General features: G+C 42.2%; 1 protein-coding gene and 1 long non-coding RNA gene across 4 annotated transcripts in view; both read right to left on the reverse strand.

The window, feature by feature from the left end:
* Window positions 1-18989, reverse strand: part of nos1apa (nitric oxide synthase 1 (neuronal) adaptor protein a) — a 640829-nt gene that overhangs the window by 436050 nt on the left and 185790 nt on the right. The gene's annotated exons all lie outside the window — the stretch shown is intronic.
* On the reverse strand, window positions 545-6999 carry LOC147121781 (uncharacterized). The gene is made up of 2 exons (XR_015077617.1): window positions 6308-6999; window positions 545-878 (listed from the first exon to the last, which is right to left on the reverse strand). It is a non-coding gene; the product is annotated as an uncharacterized LOC147121781 (long non-coding RNA).

An 18989-nucleotide genomic window follows, 5' to 3' on the forward strand; every position in this document is an offset into this window, starting at 1 on the left:
ACAAGAAGCCGGAACTGGAGGAACGCAGAGTTCTCGGAGGATTGTAGGGCTGGAAGAGGTTACAGAGATAGGGAGACGGCGAGGCTTTGGAGCATAGCTGTGGGTTTAGCCACTAGTTTGCAGGTTTCACAGGAAAAATTACTGACTATAATTGGACAGTGGCTTTTCCTTAACCCAGAGGTTCTAATTAAATGGACAGGGTTGCAGAATTTAATCCTCAAAACAATGGTAAGCATTCCTGGAATCCCATGCAATTAACAAAGAATTTGACTTATTCAGTCACTGGATACTGTGGCCCTGCCAATGGGTTAAAAACCCAGTTTCCTGACTTTGGACTCCACCCACTTTATGCTCCATTTCCTCTTTCCATCAGATTTTCTTGCTGGAATGATTTTCTCTCTTTCCTCTATGTTTTGTCAGACAACTAGCACATATCCAAGAAATACATGTACAACAAAACGAGTATGGGATTATTACACTGAACTGGTTGCAGGACAGTGGATTTGCAATGCTCTCAAAGTATAAAGTATAGGCTTGCAAAGCATTAAAGCTTCAAGATTTTTATTTTTTAAACGTATTCTCGAGAACATCATCTCCATCCCCAACTGCATGTCACAAACTTCATAACAACATCTGCTTAGTCACAGTTAACTGCCTTGCCAATGAGTAACGAATGTCCTACTAACAGTCATAGAAACCCTGACTGTGGGAGTTATGTACTCCAACAGATTATCAATTTTTACAACGGACTTTAGGACTCCACTGGTATAAAGCCCCGAAAGTCCAGGGAAGCCCCACGTGTGTGGAGCATCTTCAGTGAATTGTGAGCCTTTTCACATGGTGGGGCTCGTCACAGGGCGGGATGCCCGCAAGAGGGCCTTGAACAGAAAGGAAAAACAACTGTTAAAACATACCGCAGAATCTTTCATCCATTCAAGTGCCATCATTTTGGGAGAAACTTCAGAACAGTTACAAACTTTTAGTTTTTATACTTATTGGGTGTCAATCACTATCCCTCGCTCCTAACACAACAACTTATGAAGAAAGGTTGAGCAGGTTGGGCCTATACTCATTGGAATTTAGAAGAATGAGAGGTGATCTTATTGAAACATAAGATACTGAGGGGGCTCGATGAGGTAGATGCAGAGAGGATGTTTCCCCTCGTGGGGAAATCTGGAACTCGGGGGCATAGTTTCAGAATAAAGGGTCGCCCTTTTAGAACTGAGATGAGAAGGAATTTCTTCTCTCAGAGGGTCGTAAATCTGTGGAATTCTCTGCCCCAGAGAGCCGTGGAGGCTGGGTCATTAAATACATTTAAAGGTGGAGATAGACAGATTTTTACAAGGTAAGGGAGTGAAGGGTTATGGGACCGTGCAGGGAAGTGGCTTTGAGCCCAAGATCAGCCATGATCTTATTGAATGGCGGAGCAGGCTCGAGGGGCCAAATGGCCTATTCCTGCTCCTATTTCTTATGCTCTTGCATTTATATACAGGAAACTCTCGCTTAAACGGCACCTAAATATCCGGAGTTCTCTATTAACCGGCAAAATTCTCACTCCGAAAACAACACCTCAATAACCGGCAATGTTGCCGAGTCCGAGTCTCCCGCGGTGGCCGAGTTAGTCAGTGTGGGTAGTTCTCCAAACTGCCACTACTCGGCTTCTTGCCACTGTCGGAAGTCGGAACACCTCAATACCCCTGTAACAGGAGTCTGACTCTCCCGCGCTGCCGGTAGTCTCTCCTGATCCGCCATTTTACAGGGGTACTGTGTGTCTCCCACGCTGCTGGTAGTCATTGCATTGCATTACCCTCAACTGGCAGTACTGTACTTAATCAAGCATCTTCCACCATCCATTTAACAGAACATTCTGTAGGTGAATACCCAATTACTGTATACTGCACATTTCTTGATTTTTTACTTTTCTTTGTTAAAAATAGCCTCGGTAGATAACCCTCTACATCATCCGGGGAGCAGGAAAGTGTGATAGTGGATAAACTGGTCAAGTGAGACATTTTAACTGAGATCAGTTCAGGTTACCAGTCACTCATTCAGCACTCCAACCCATTTATTATGAGCTATTGGTTTTAATCCCTATCATTTTCTATTTACAAACATGGCTCTTGCACACATGACTGCTGACAAAATGCTCCCATTTTTCTAAGCCAACATCCTTTTTTGAACTCCCCACTGAGTCATCCATGCAATTTAAGATTGAAAATTTATGATTGTTTATAGAATTTTCCACGCAATTTATTTTCCCAGCTGTCACCATTGTTCAACCTTCAGTCAATATTAAAGGCAGAGAGAAAAAAAACACACTTGATCCCTGTATAAAGCTCTGTGACATGAGTGTGATGACATGGTAAATTATTTAATTTTATTCCCCGCTGTGACCAGCAACAACTGCCACTCAATTTTCCTGTAACCAGCCTTATTATGCAACTGTCACTGCATCATTCCCTTCCAATAACAGCAGACGTAGGTGGTGACATTTCAGTTTGAGGTTTTCTTGCTAGGATGTCGATGATCAATGTAACTCAACACATTAAAAAAAGTGCTTGGTGAGGTAGGGCAACGTAAAAGGAATTCCAAGCAAAGAAGAAAAAAACAGAAGCAAAGATGATTAATTCAAATTGCTCTTATGCACTTTCAAGTAGTCATCATGAATGGCATCATGAGAGGCAACAGAAGAGGTGGAGGTTGGGAAGGGAAGGAAATTAGCCAAATGTATAACAACATTCTTAATGTAGTATTTTAATATCCAACAGCTATGAAATGTCGCCAACCTCCTGAACCAGGAGGTCAAAGGTCCTGGAGCCGCTGTTGCTCTGTTTAGCGCCAGTACTATTATCTGACTGAGGTAGTGGTCAAGTAACAAACACCACCAGCAGATTTGTTGTTGTTCTCCAATCAATAAGCTACAGTTAGATTTTCATAACTAAATCTGTAAAGCAAGCTGTTTTGTTCCATCTCGAAAGGCTTGCATAATAAATGTTAAACTTGTTTTTCTGGTAATTGGAGCCTGAAATCAATATAAAAACACACATGGAAAGTTCGCCCAGCTGTACAGTGCTCTGCCTCAGATTGGCTCCAGGACTTCAATACATTCAAAAGTGATTTATTCTGAAATCTATTTGAGGTTATTTTTGGAGATCAACCTGTTGGACAGCAACATTTCCCAAAGCACATGCGTAAACCAGGCAAGGTCAATCTTCGGGCTCGTTCCTTCAGCCCCAAATGGTTATCCTGAGGTGGTTTCAAATTTTTTTATTTCTGCCAAGTAAGTTTATGAGAGTGGTTGACATTGGCAGCATCAGCTAAAGGCAAGATTCAGCAGTGTATAACGTACATAATATACAGACATATAGACAAGGGGAAAAAATGTTTCAGGTGCCACCAGGTCAGGCTTCATTAGCATCACTGGATTTTGGGAGGGTAATGGGAAAACCACATCCAGACATTATTTTGATCCAAGATTGCAGGATGCTTTAAGTAGGGAAATAAAGACCTAATGACGTGACTTAACTGAAGACATATACGTGTACCTCAAATTTTAAAGATCCCAGTCTCCACAGACCCATGCCAGGTTATGTCTCACTTTATTCAGCCTCCACCTCTTTACAACACAGTAAATTCTCTTTTGTTTTTGGTTTAGATGATGCCAAGAAGCATTTCAAATGTTCCCTCCTATGGTATCTTGCATGCCCTATTAGGGGAAGTCAGCCATTGGTAAGCAGAACATTGGACCAGAAAAGTAAAGTTAAGTTTCAGATGAGACGGTAAACTGAGGCTCCATCTGCCCCCTCAGGTGGACGTGAATGAACCCATTTCAAAGAAGAACAGGGGAGTTCTCCCCGCTGTCATGGCCAATATTTATCCCTCATCCATCAATAAAACACAATATCTGGTTATCATCTCATTGCTGTTTGTGGGATCTTGCTGTGTGCAAATTACAACAGTGGCTACACTTCAAAAAATTACAATTCAAGAATTAAGGGATAAGAAACAGCCATTTGGCCTATTGAGAGTGCTCCTTCTAGCAGACCATGCACAACTTGCATTCTTACGGACGATCTCAATCTTAATTTACTCTCCTGGGGGTCTGAACAACTAGAAATGCAACCTTCGGAAGCTCTGTGAAATTTCTCCGTGACCCTGAAGGTAATCAAGGAGGAACTCAGGATCAGTCAAACATAGCAATCTGTATTATTCAACCCTGACTGGGTATGTTGAATAGATGGCATTTCCATGAATCAGTCTTCTATGGAGTAATTGATCACCTGTATATACACTTAGCCTTATAACTTTCAATCCAATATTTAACCAGGAATTCATCCAACTATTTTAATCAATGTCGTATTAACTGCTTTTGCTGCTGTGTCCAATCTGTATATCCATTATACTGTGGGGGGACAGAGAGAGGCAATTCATTTCAATCTCCAGCCTCGCTGCAAGCTCACTAATTTAGTGCCAGTTCCCTCATGTTCAGTGATAACAGTCAAGTTAAATGATCTGCTTTCATAGATGTTATCCATCCCTTCGAATGTTTTAAAAACCGGGATCAGGTCGCCTCTCTCAACCTTCTTCAATGATAAACAGGTTCATTTTTAAATCTCTTCAGTTATTTTTTGCACAGAAATCACAACATGGTATTTCTTTCACGAGAACATTTATTTGTTGTCCTCAGGATCTGTGTGTAGTCACGGATCAAATCTAGGAACAGAGCTTATGATGCTCAAGATGGTTAAAGATTTGCAACCTCCTGTTGCAGATTCCCTGGATTCCACTTAGAACTCCCAGGAGTCAAATTGAATCTTTCTGGTACCTGTACATTTCTCAAACTGTAAGAGGTGTTTTTTGCATTCAGGGACTCTCGATTTTGCAAGCCCTATTACATTACTTTTAAAATATCAAGAATCCATGTTCGACCAAATAACTTTAATATTGAATGGATGCTGGGTAAAGAGAAGCTCTGAATAATACAATTTTCACAGTAAAAATAAACTAATTAGGGGCCAAAATGACCAATTGTCAGTTTTAGCAAAAAGCGGGTGTAAAAAAGGTGATAGAGTGGAGGTAGAAATTGTTAATGGGCCATTTGTCTGCAGCTGTCTGCTTAACAAGCAATACATGCGTCATTTCACAGATGCACAATCAAATCGAAGAGTGACTATTTTACCGCACTCGGGCCTGGAGCTTGATGAATAACCTTGTTACAGCAGTGATCGAAGTGCAAGCATGCAAGAGTATTCTGTCTAAAAGCAGCCCTTGGCAGATTAAGCACAGCAGTGCAGCAGGAAGAAATGAAGGCAGCCAGAGGTTGCAGAGGGCACACAACTTGCAGCCAGTACTGTAACAGAGTCAGCCTACCCGGCGAAGGAGAGGAACAACAAATAAGAAAGTTCAGGCTCCTCACAGAGGTGATGAGTGTAGGTGTGCCACCCAGTCCATGAGGACCTTCACGGAGACTTACCCATCTGCACTGGCAGTGAAAGTCACCACTACTGTCAACTTTCACCCCATGTGGCTGTTTCAGGTACCCCTCAGGAGTCAGTAATTTCACTAATTTGCCTCTACATAGCTCATCAGCTGCTTGAGAAGTGTACATAGGTTAATAGTACATGCGCACTGTGATTGGCATTTATCTCTCTTCCCCCCACCCCTTGTCTCAGGATATGCACGTTTTAAAGCAGAAACTCCCATGATTTCACCAAGAGCTCATCTCAACAAAAACATACATTTCTCCCACTTTTGCGTAGAATATTGATATTCAGGTCCTTACTGAAGGGTTTTCTCACTAGAATTTTGGTCTCCGTACAAGGGAAAGATGAGGCTCTGTTACATTAAGTAGTGGTTGCAGAAGAGCATCAGCAAAAATGAGCTCTGAATGTCACTGTCCCCATCTTTATATTGCCCTTTGCCATCCATTGGAGCCTGATTGGGAAAATGGAGACTCAGTTTCCTGCACATTTGGACGAAGAGGACAATGTAAAGCAACTCACACTCACACATTTTTTTAAGTTAAGACCGTTCTGAAGTCCTGCAATTTCTTTGCATACTGTGTTCTCAGCAGAACTTTGAAAAGACCAAAACTAGCAGTGGCAATCTTTAGAATCAATACTCCCCACTTTCCATCTCAATAAACAGCAAATGAACTTTTTAAATTGCAACGTGCTGGGCTGCGGACACGGCTGGCACATAATGAGCACCATGACGCCACGGCTAGTTACCAAACACTTCACAGAAGGTCTGTCTGAAAGGAATGGCCCAGCTTATTCATCTATACAGAAACGTGCACGCATGCTACCTCTGAATTCAACCGATGAGATTTGCTCCAATTCAGATCATCACCATTGCTTCCTGCAGTCAGTTCAAACATCTGAAACACAGCTGTGAAATATCAAAATCTTAAAATGTGTGATATCGTCGAGAGAGTTTTAGTAGGTCACGATGAGTAGTAAATAAGTTATCATCAAAGGCTGAATAAGGGATTGTGATGGCAACAATTACATTCAGGATTTCTGATAGTCCTCAAGGAAGATCAATGATTAGTTTCAGGAACATAAAAAAACTGAGGGATCAGCCATAAAGAGGCAGCCTTTGTACTGCATAATATAAATACAACATACAATAGCAAAATACTGCAGATGCTGGAAATCTGAACCAACAGAAAATGCTGGAAACACTCAGCAGGTCAGGCAGCATCCGTGGAGAGAGAAACAGAGTTAACGGTTCAGGTCTGTGGCCCTTCTTCAGAACTGGAAAAAGTTAGAGATGTAACAGATTTTAAGGCAGGGAAAGGGGGGAGGGGAGGAAAGAACAAAAGGGATGGTCTGTGACAGGGTGGAAGGCAGGAGAGATTAAATGTTGCAAATGGGGATGGCAGAATCATCGACACCTGCCGCCTGAAAAAATAGGGGCAGAGTTTATAGTGTGAAACTGTTAGAATCATAGAATGGTTACAGTACGGAAGGCAGCCATTTGGGCGACTGCTTTGCGGAACACCTCCGTTCAGTCCGTAAGGGTGACCCCGAGCTTCTGGTCGCCTGTCACTTTAATTCTCTGCTCCACTCCCAGTCTGACCTCTCTGTCCTCGGCCTCTTACACTGTTCCAATGAAGCTCAACGTAAGCTCCAGGAACAGCACCTCATCTTTCTATTAGGCACTTTACAGCCTTCTGGACTCAACGCAGAGTTCAACAATTTCACACTATAACCTCTGTCCCTATTTATTCAGGCGGCAGCTGTTGATGATTCTGCCATCCCCATTTGCAACATTTAACCGCTCCTGCCTTCCACCCTATCACAGACCTTCCCTTTTTGTTCTTTCCTCCCCCCTCCCCCCTTTCCCTGCCCGCACTTAAAATCTGTTACATCTCTAACTTTTTCCAGCTCTGACAAAGGGTCACAAATCTAAAACGTTGGGCTCGATTTTAATAGCCCTGAGGAGGTGGGTCGGCAGCGAAAAATCAGAAAAAGTGGCTTCAGACACCCAACCCACCTCAATGCTGTCAAACACTGACAGAACAACTGTCAAAATAAAATTGTGCATGGTCCCTTTAAGGAAACCGGCAGATGATGTGTCATCAAATGACATCATCAGACCCGCTTCCTGTTAATTGGTCGGTAAGCCTGCAGGGACAAGGCCAATCAAGGGAAGATCATGTCTGCAGAGCAGAGGCAGCTGGGGGTGGGACTGGAACCCGGAAACCAGCTGACCCACCCCCATCCCACCTCCAGAATTAAATTCACAGCCTTTAACTCTGTTTCTCTCCATGGATGCTGCCTGACCTGCTGAGTGTTTCCAGCATTTTCTGCTATAAATATAATATACTTCACTTACAATGATAGTGGAAAGATTTCAATGTCCCAGTTTCTTGTTGTGGAGCGAATGGAATATCACTATTAGAATGAAATTACTGTTCACTTCTAATGAAATTCGGAGTGCTAGCCAACAAAAAGCTACAAAGTGTTACCCCACAGGTCAATGGAAACCAGCCAAAATCATAACCTTGTCCTTGGAACCAAACTGAATCTTTTAGATTACACTGAAATAAAGCATTTGTTCCATTTCAGTTCCAGGAACGTGCCTCAGCATTTTGCTAGTCATGCAGCTTATTTCAGGTCCGATATAAAACGGAGTCAGTCAATTCAATCAACCAGCTCTTGGTCTTGACATTTTATCGCAGCAAAGCAGATTTAATTCCAAAATGAGTGCTACCATATTGTAAGTTGTAGAGCTAAACTCAAAAGTGTCAGACTTTTGGAGCAATATTTCTGAGCACTTTCTAAAAAGCAGCACTGATCAGTCAGCCGTACTGTTAAGATGTTGAGACTGTGAAGCACAGAGAACTTTGTAGTTAATAGATCTTTTGTAACATTCAGCGGAAGAGACTATAATTACTGTAGATGTATTTGGGACATGTAATTACTTTGGCCTGGAAAACAGTGGCACGGTAAAACATTAAAGAGACAATTAGCAATATAAATGCACGACACCAACTGTTTATCTGCTATAGCTGATGACTTTTTTCCCAAAACACTCGTTACTATTCTGGCTTCTTTTGAAATGGTGCGACTGAATACTGCACCAATACACAGTATTGATCCACCAGTCCCGCAGCGGTGACAAAGCTGACAAGTCCGATCGGGTTTTAACTTCACTTTATATCCAAAGGCATTTCATGTCCGCAAGCTACAGCTCACACAAACATTTATCATTTTGGTTTAATGGGTTGAGGCTGCATTAGATCCAAGCAAGTACAAAGATTATGCAAGTGTAAGTTTCCATCACCTATTACCAGATTACCCACTCATTAGTAAATGCCATTCAAAACACGGATTTTTTTAAAATCAATGCGAACCCGGATTCTATTTAATGAATAACTATTTTCCATTAAATTATGCTTGCCTCCTTTGCTGGGGGATTGAAGTCCAATGCCATGCTCATGTGGGCAATCCCACTCAGTTTAGCTGACAGGCGTTTGATCTCTGTGATCATAACCTGTGCAGTGACCAGGGTTGTGTTGCAAGGACTTGGGGGCGGGCACTGTAGAAAGCTGGCACTGAAAGAAAATTGTTGGAGATATCTTCCACCTGACTGTCTGGTCCCATCACAGGCCGCACTGTCCCATGGGACTGCGGCCTTGACTCAGGTTCGCTGTACTGTCAGTGAGGAAGATAATTAACTAGCAGCACGGCAAAAAGAGTAACACAACAATTATATCTCATCCAAACTGGGATTTCTCAGATGAGGAACAATTTGATTATTCTCGTCAAAAGAAAAAAATATCTAGGTTAAGCAACAATAAAACTGGGACTCAGACTACCACTGAAGCAGTGATTGAGATGCGAGATGGTACTGGCCCAGTCTGTGCAGTGGCAAGACAGAAAATTGTGGGCAATGCACCAGTGATTTCTCAGGGAGTGGCTCCCCATTGCCAATGCAAACTGGGTAAATTATTTACATCAAACAGAATCTCTGTTTAGTCAAAAACCCAGAGTCAGTTTGCCCACATCCCAGTACTTGCATTTGCATGTCGAGCCCAGTTTCCTTTTCCTATTTAAAAAAAATGTTTGGCAAACCTTTGGCACTATTCAAAGAGGAGCTGCGGAATTCTCATGGGGTCCTGGCCAATAGTAAGCCCTCAATCAACCTCATTAAAAATAAATGAAATTACGCTTGCCTCCTTTGCCAGGGGATTGAAGTCCAATGCCATGCTTACATGGGCGATCCCTCACAATTTAGCAGATAGACATTTGATCTCTCTGATCATAACCTGTGCAGAAATAATAATTTCATCTCTCTCATTTCGGTTTGTGGGAGCTTGCTCTGTGCAAATCGTCTGCTGCGTTTCCTACATTACTACAGTGACTACAAGTCAAAAGTGCTCAACAGGCTATAAAGTGCTTTGGGATGCCCAGAGGTTGTGAAAGGCGCTATAGAAATGCAAGTTCTTTCTTTCTGATGTCTCCCTTAGCTGGCCGCTTCCTAATTATGAAAGTGTGTCCCATTTTCCTAGCTCTTTTAAAAACGAAAGACACTATTTTGGTGGTGAACCTTTGCACACAATGCCTAGGATGTCAGTGCATACTACTTTGTGCATCCTGCATCAACGTCAAGCACTTCCATGTCAGATACAACACAGAGCAGGTGCAGAGTAAAATTCTCTCTATTCTGCCTCAGAAAGTCCCTTAATATCTTGGACCTCTGCCACACCAATTTATTTTTACTTGTTTCTTGCTGGTGAATAGTTGCAGAGATAGAAACCAAATTTAATTATTCAAGTTAGTGAACCAGATGTTTTTTTAAAAATATGAAGATCCTGCTCCTTTTATGGTCATTTAATTTAAGATTCTAGCCCACAAATTAGCAGATTTATTGAATTCAATTTCACAACTAGCCATGGTGGGATTTGAACTCATTTCTGAGCTCTACACTACCCACCCAGTTACTCAATTATTTGTCTTTATTTTCCATGCGAAACCAGACTTCTCAATGGTTAGAGTTAAGATAGTAATTATTTCTATCTTTTAAAACGGATATCAGATGGTCTATTTGCATTAGAACTAAGCTCGCAACATTCCAACCATTTGAAATCATGAATTTCATCTGTAAATTTGCAACCTATGATATATACTGGGAATTGAAAAGCATTCTCGTGTCTGAGATTAGTACATGCCATTGAGCTTCTGCCTCCAGACTGATTAACACATAAACCATTCTACCTGGGTTTTCAAGATAGCTCCTCTCTGAATGAATCAGGACAGTTGTGTATTGGCCATTCCTTAGACACTAAAACAGAAGAACTATTTTTTAAAAACAAGTCAATTGTTAATTCACATTCACTCTGTATCCAAAGCCCCATTGAATAAAACAGGATTTCCCTATTTGACACAGGATGAAAACTGTGCTTTTGTCAGATATGATGTTTTTCTAAAGTTCTTTATCTTCTAATATCTCCAATTTAATCTTTGCTAGTTTGTCCTTCATAGCATTGTTTTTTTGAATTGCAGTCATCAAATTCTATTGTTCTTGCCACTAACCATCAGTGTGTCAAACAGCTGTTAAAATGTTCCTGTCTCAAAACGATGGTCTATTTTCAATTTGCCGCTGAATCAAACATCAGATCTTCTCTGATGTCCAGATCCACATGATCTCCACCTCAGTAAATTAATTTATTACTAGATAATTAAAGTTACCCTGGATTACCGCTCCTTTTCTAGCAGCTTCCTCACTCACCATGTGACTAACTACAGCCTTATTAAAAGTGGTTGCGAAGAGTAAGATAGGATGTGGGCACACGTTACTCTTTAGTGGAATATTCAATTCACTTGCTTAGGGGGCTCGCTATTCCTGGTCGCTTTGTGCTTCTTTGTAATTCTCCAATCATGATGTAGAACTGGAATCAGTTTGGGTGGAGCTAAGAAACAGCAAAGGGCGGAAAACATTGGTGGGAGTTGTGTATAGGCCACCTAAAAGTAGTGGCAATGTAGGGCACAGTATCAATCAAGAAATTAGAAGTGCATGTAACAAGGGCAATACGGTAATTATGGGGGACTTTAATCTACATATTGACTGGGCAAATCAAAGTACCACTAATGGTGTGGAGGACGAATTCTGGGAATGCATGCGAGATGGTTTCCTGGATCAGTATGTGGAGGAACCAACCAGGGAACAGGCTATTCTGGATCTGGTACTGTGTAATGAGAAGGGGCTAATCAATAATCTTGTGGTAAAGGGGCCTTTAGGGACAAGTGTCCATAATATGATTGAATTTTACATTAAGTTTGAGAGTGATGTAGTCCAATCTGAAACTAAGGTCTTCAATCTAAACAGAGGAAACTACAAGGGTATGAGGGACAAGTGGGCCATGGTAGATTAGGAGACTACACTAAAAGGTATGAAGGTGGACATACAATGGCTAACATTCATGGAAATAATGCATAATTTGCAACAAACATATATTCCTCTAGGGCATAAAAACCCAAAGGAAAAGTGATGCAACCATGGCTAACAAAAGAAATTAAAGCTAGTATTAAGTCAAAGGAGGAAGCTTACAAAGTTGCCAGAAAAAGCGGTCAGCCTGAGGATTGGGATCTTTTTAGAAATCAGCAAAGGGGGACCAAGAAATTTATAAAGAAAGGGAAAATGGAATATGAGCGCAAGCTAGTGAAAAATATAAAAACGGATTGTAAAAGCTTCTATAGGTATGTGAAAAGGAAAAGATTGGCAAAGTTAAATGTAGGTCCTTTACAGTCAGAGACGGGAGAATTTATAATGGGGAATGAGGAAATGGCTGAGAAATTAAATAAATGTTTTGTTTCTGTCTTCACGGAGGAAGACACAAAAAACCTCCGAGAAATACGAGAAAACCAAGGGTGTGGCGAGAATGAGGAACTTAAAGAAATTATTAGTAAAAAAACAGTACTAGCAAAATTAATGGGACTAAAAGTCGATAAATCCCAAGGACCGGATGATCTACATCCTAGGGTTTTGAAAGAAGTGGCCATTGGGATAGTGGAGGCATTGGTTGTCATCTTCCAAAATTCTATAGATTCTGGAACAATTCCTGCAGTTTGGAGGATAGCAAATGTAACCCCGCTATTTAAGAAAGGAGGGCGAAAACGGGGAACTACAGACCTGTTAGCCTCACATCAGTAGTTGGGAAAATGATGGAATCTATTATAAAGGATGCAATAACTGGGCACTTAGAAACTAATAGTAAGATTGGGCAGAGTCAACATGGATTTATGAAAGGGAAATTCTGTTTGACAAACCTATTGGAGTTCTTTGCGGATGTAGCTAGTGGAGTAGACAAAGGGGAACCGGTAGATGTGGTATATTTGGATTTTCAGAAGGCCTTCGATAAGGTCCCACACAAGAGATTGGTGAACAAAATTAGGGCACATGGAATTGGGGGTAATATACTAGCATGGATTTAGAATTGGTTAACAGACAGAAAACAAAGAGTAAGGATAAACGGATCTTTTTCAGGATGGCAGGCTGTGACTAGTGGGGTACCGCAAGGATCGGTGCTTGGGCCCCAGCTATTCACAATCTATATCAATGATTTGGATGAGGAGATTAAATGTAACATTTCCAAATTTGCTGATGATACAAAGCTAAGTGGCAGTGTCAGTTGCGAAGAGGATGTGAAGAGGCTTCAAGTGGATCTCGTCAGGCTCAGTGAGTGGACGAGAACATGGCAGGTGGATTATAATGTGGATAAATGTGAAGTTATCCACTTTGGTAGAGAAAACAGAAAGGCAGAGTATTTCCTAAATGGTGAAAGATTGAGGAATGCAAATGCTCAAAGGGACCTGCGTGTCCTGGTACATGAGTCACTGAAAGTGAATGTGCAGGTGCAGCAAGCCATTAGGAAGGCAAATGGTATGCTGGCATTCATTACAAAAGGATTTGAGTACAGGAGTAAAGAAGTCTTACTCCAATTATATTAGGGCTTTGGTGAGACCACACCTGGAGTACTGTGTACAATTTTCTCTCCTTATCTAAGGAACGATATACTTGCCATGGAGGGAGTGCAACGAAGGTACACGAGATTGATTCCTGGGATGGCGGGACTGTCGTATGAGAAGAGATTGAGTAAACTAGGTCTGTATTCTCTTGAATTCAGAAGAATGAGAGGGGATCTCATTGAAGCATACAAAATTATTACAGGGCTGGATAGGGTGGATGCTGGGAGAATGTTTCCCTTGGCTGTGGAGTCTAGAGCCAGGGGCCACAGCCTCAGGATAAAGGGTAGGACATTCAGGACTGAGACGAGAAGAAATTTCTTCACACAGAGGGTGGTGAATCTTTGGAATTCTCTACCCCAGAGGGCTGTGGAGGCTCAGTCATTGGCTATATTCAAAACAGAAGTCGATAGATTTCTGACTAGTAAGGGCATCAAGGGATAAGGCGATAGGGCCGGTGAAAAGGGTTGAGGCAGAAGATCAGACATGATCTCGTTGAGTGGCAGAGCAGGCTCAAAGGGCCGAATGGCCTACTCCTGCTCCTATTTCTTATATTCTTATGTTCTTCTGTAATAAATCACTGCATATTGAAGCAAAGTACTCCGATGTTTGCACTGGTGATGTCCTCTGCATTGTGCAATAAAGATTCGGTCGGTGCGAAGAAGAAGCAAAAGCGACGACCTCTTCAGAACTCATGTCTTTGTTAGGACAAGAAATCAATACAGGGGATGACAACAATGTAAACCTTTTCTATCGGGCTCCATCATACAGTGGTATCCCTTCCATCGGTATAATCAGTTAGCCATCTAATCCCCTACTAACCAGACAAAATGCACGACATGCAACTTTGGCAACACTGTCCTCTCTCTCGAAAGATCGAGAGACCTATTGTTGGGGGATCCATAGTATCATAGAATGGTTACAGCACGGAAAGTGGCCATTTAGCCCATCGAGCCCATGCCGGTTCTCTGCAAGAGCACTTCAGCTAGTCCCACTCCCCCGCCCTTTCCCAGTAGCCCTGCAATTTTTTTTCCTTTGGGTACTTATCCAATTCCCTTTTGAAAGCCACAATTGAGTCTGCCTCCACCACCCTTTCAGGCAGTGCATTCCAGATCTTAACCACTCACTGTGTAAAAAAATTTTTCCTCATGTCGCCTTTGGTTCTTCTGCCAATTGCCTTAAATCGGTGCCCTCTGGTTCTCAACCCTTCTACCAACCCTTCTATCTACTCTGTCTAGACACCTCATGATTTTGAACACCTCTATCAAATCTCTTCTCAACCTTTCTGCTCCAAGGAGAACCCCAGCTTCTCTAGTCTATCCACATAACTTAAGTACCTCATCCCTAGAACCATTCTCGTAAATCTTTTCTGCACCCTCTTGAAGGCCTTTACAGCCTTCCTAAAGTGTGATGCCCAGAATTGGACACAATGCTCCAGTTGAGGCCGAACCAGTGTTTTATAAAGAGTCATCATAACTTTTTGCTTTTGTACTCTATGGGCTGGATTTTGATACTGGAGACGTGTAGGAGGCGGGACTACAACTTTTGGGGCTGTAGTCCCGCCTCCATCGAGTTGTGGCCAACCCACTCGTTTTTCACTTGATTGACCTTGTTGAGCCTGCCCAGCAGGCTCAGCAGGCCAATTAAGGGCCTCCCAGCAACAGGTGACGTTGCAGATTGACATTTCATCGGTCAAGAGCTTTTGACAGATGAAGTATCAGCGTTTAACAATCTGTACTCCAGGTTAATTCCTTCCTCTCAGGCTGATTTAGAGATCTCTCCAGAACAGAAAGCTGAATGCTGCAACTTTTGACAGCTCGCGGCCATTCTGCTTTCTGTGCCGGTGAGATGAGGGACTCTAGAGACCTGAAGGAAGGAAGGCTGTAAAGGTAAGTAAAACTTCTTTAAACACTTTACACACACCAAACACACTTACCTCTGTACTCATGCACCCATTACTCACCTGAACACCAGACATCTCGAACCCTCCAAGCCCTTCAGCCCGACGGCCCACCTTGCTAACTTGGCATGGTTTGGAGCCGTCGGGAATCCCACACTTCAGGAATAAAAATAGGGATTAGGCTAAAAACTGCCTGTTAACTTCCCTCAGCATCCTAGGATGCAGCCCATCGATCCTGATCAACTTTAAGTACAGCCAGCCTTTCCAGTACCTCCTCTATCAATTTTTATCCCATCCAGTATCTCAACTACCTCCTCTTTCACTATGGCTTTGGCAGCATCTTCTTCCTTGGTAAAGACAGATGCAAAGTACTCATTTAGTATCTCAGCCATACCCTCTGCCTCCATGCATAGGTCTCCTTTTTGGTCCCTAATCGGCCCCACCCCTCCTCTTACTACCTGTTTACTGTTTATATACCTATAGAAGACTTTTGAATTCCCTTTTATGTTAGCTGCCAATCTATTTTCATACTCTCTCTTTGCCCCCCTTATTTTCTTTTTCACTTCCCCTCTGAACTCTATATTCAGCCTGATTCTCACCTGTATTCGCAACCTGACATCGGTCATACACGCTTTTTTTCTGTTTCATTTTACTCTCAATCTCTTTCGTCATCCAGGGAGCTCTGGCTTTGGTTGTCCTAACTTTCCCGCTCGGGGGAAAAGTACCTCAACTGCACCCCAACCATCTCCTCTTTAAAGGCAGCCCATTGTTCAATTACAGTTTTACCTGCCTGATGCGCTATCAATTCTAATAAAAGGCTAGGCAGAGTTCAGAACAACAGGCTTTTATTAACTACTGAATTGCACTTCAGACAGATCAGGACTATGCCTCTAGTGGACGACCGAATGCCAGGAGCTGCCATGCGGCCGCTCTTATACTCGGTAGCCCAGGGGCGGAGTCAGCTGAGGCATAGTCAGGCACAACAGTGAAACAAGAGTGAATGACAACAACAACAACAACAACAGTGAACACAGTGAACTACAGTGGTTTACCACACTGCCAATCTTTGATTCCAATTTACCCGGGCCAGATCCGTTCTCATCCCACTGAAATTGACAAAGAAACAAATGGAATTGTGTCCGATTTCCAATATTGTAATTTCTCACTAGGCTGGTGGAATCGTCAGGGCATCTTTATGGAAGTAAATTCATCCACAACAAAAAGTTACACAGTTCCCTGTCCATGGTTTAGAAACACTAGACGTACACATTGAAAAATCAAACTACATTCAAAGAGCCCAAACACTAACAACTGCATTAGATCTAGGGTTTCGATCCATTTTTGTAAGCAAAGTTACTATTGAATCCGCTTCCACCGCCCTTTCAGGCGGTGCATTCCAGATCATAACTCGCTGCATAAAAAAAAAATCTCCTCGGCTCAGCTCTGGTTCGTTTGCCAGTTATCTTAATTGATAATTGGTACATAATTATATAGCACGACCCCGCACTGCAAGAACCAAGAAACGACCCATAAACCAACAAAACATCTGTACCAAGAAGTGTTGTGCAGTGCTTTCACAGCTGATCCATCCAGCAGCAGAAAGAATAATCAAAAATCATTGTTGGATGTAACAGAGACAAGTCAGTCCATTATAAGCAGCTTGCACTGTGCTTCAAACCTCTCCCTCAGGTACAACAGTCTCTCCTTCTGTATCTGCGGTTTGATACTTTTTAACTTAGCCATTTAAAAGATGGGGAAAAATAGATAGAGGGGCTAGGAAATTGAGATCTCAGTATGCACACCTTTTTAAAACTAATTTCCAGGTGAGAGGCTTTAGTGGTGGGGGGGGAGGAGGGGGGGGAGTGGGGAGGGAAATGGAAGGCTTTCCATTTCATGTACCCAGTGTGTCAGCACCAGGCATTCCAGGTCAGGTACAGCACATTTAGATGCGGAGTAACTATACTCTAACAGTGTGCCTCAGCACCAACTGTAAAATTCACCTCTTATTGCACGAGTCTGACATCTGCACCATCGACAGGATACTCGCCAAGACTTCTTCGGCAGCACCTCCCAAACCCGCAACCTCACCCACCTAGAAGGACAAGGGCAGCAGTTGCATAGGAACACCAACACCTGCAAGTTCCCCTCCAAGTCACAGAACAGCTTGACTTGGACATACATCACCATTGAGCCATCGTCACTGGGTCAAAATCCTGGAACTCCCTACCTAACCGCATTGTGGGGGCACCTTCACCACATGGACTGCAGCAGTTCAAAAAGGTGGCTCACCACCACCTTCTCAAGGGCAACTAGGGATGGGCACATCCAGAGAATGTACATGTGTGCACGTGTGTACGCCTAGTGAGGGAGGGAGGGAGGGAGAGAGAGAGAATAACTAAGTTGAGCTATGTGCACTATTATGCAGTCACGGAAGTAACTTTTTAAAATGATACCTCTGGCTATTGTGGAACTATGTACACAAAAATGTAACCTCTTTTGTTTGTGAAAATGCCGATGTTGGTGAAATTAGCTCACATCGTTTCCGATATCCTGAAAATTGGATTCATTTACATTTTTCTTCTTCTAGAAAGCACTGTAGAATCCAAAATAAAAATGATTCTACCTTAGACCATGAAAAATGAAATATGCCGTCCCTCTAAAGAGATCATTGCAGACCAAAAACACACAACCACCAATTCTTTCCTACACGTTTACAAAGACCAACAACCGCATCGACCACACAGCCAATAGTTCAGTCACCAAGGTGAGAGATTACTTGTATGCCATGTATAACAAAACAGTTTATAAACAAAAAACGGCTTTATAATTTCCTTACACTAAAGTAGAGGAAATTCCCCCTCCACCCACAAAGCATTTAAAAGAAATCCGACGGTAGCTAGATGATATAAATAATGGCATCTTAAAATATAATAAATGTTTCAAGGAAACATTTTCTTTACAAAACTGGAAAACACAAAAAGCATTTTTTATTATTCCTTAGAGATCCCCAGGTTAATACAAGCAGCCTTGAAGCATCATCATAAAAAGGGCGTACCAGAGAGAGTTAAATTATAAAACAAAATAAATCATTGTGTTGTACTTTCAAAAGACATTACATTAGAATACAAGGTCCTTATTATTTGGTCGAACCCAGAAAAGCAAAGCCGCACGAATACATTACTGTGCCTCCAGAACATTTAGTCTTCATTTTTCGCAGGACACTTTTCAGTCTCAAATCTATGTTGACCACGAACGTTGGGAAAATAAAGTGATCCTTTAACAAAATGGTCTAACTTCCACACAGCAATTTTAGCTTCTAAAGAATGATTGATGACTTCAAAGTTTTAATGATCTCATTCACATAGAAGTCAGATCAGACTCTTCCATGTGGTGGGATTCAGCATGGGAGGTATAAATGTGTGTAGACTGCCTGCTGAACCAATGGGGCTCTTGGTAACCTCTTTGAGAGTCATACTGTTATTGTCACGCAGTTCACCAAAGGACTGCTCGCTCAGATCCACAGGCAAGAGATGTTAAACCGAGGCCCCGTCTGCTCTCTCGGGTGGATGTGAAAAGATTCCACGGCACTATTCAAAGAGGTGCAGGGGAGTTCT

Source organism: Somniosus microcephalus, chromosome 3 (genome assembly GCF_052327205.1).
Source record: "Somniosus microcephalus isolate GS21.2 chromosome 3, FLI_Smic_1.0, whole genome shotgun sequence".
NCBI lineage: Eukaryota > Metazoa > Chordata > Chondrichthyes > Squaliformes > Somniosidae > Somniosus > Somniosus microcephalus.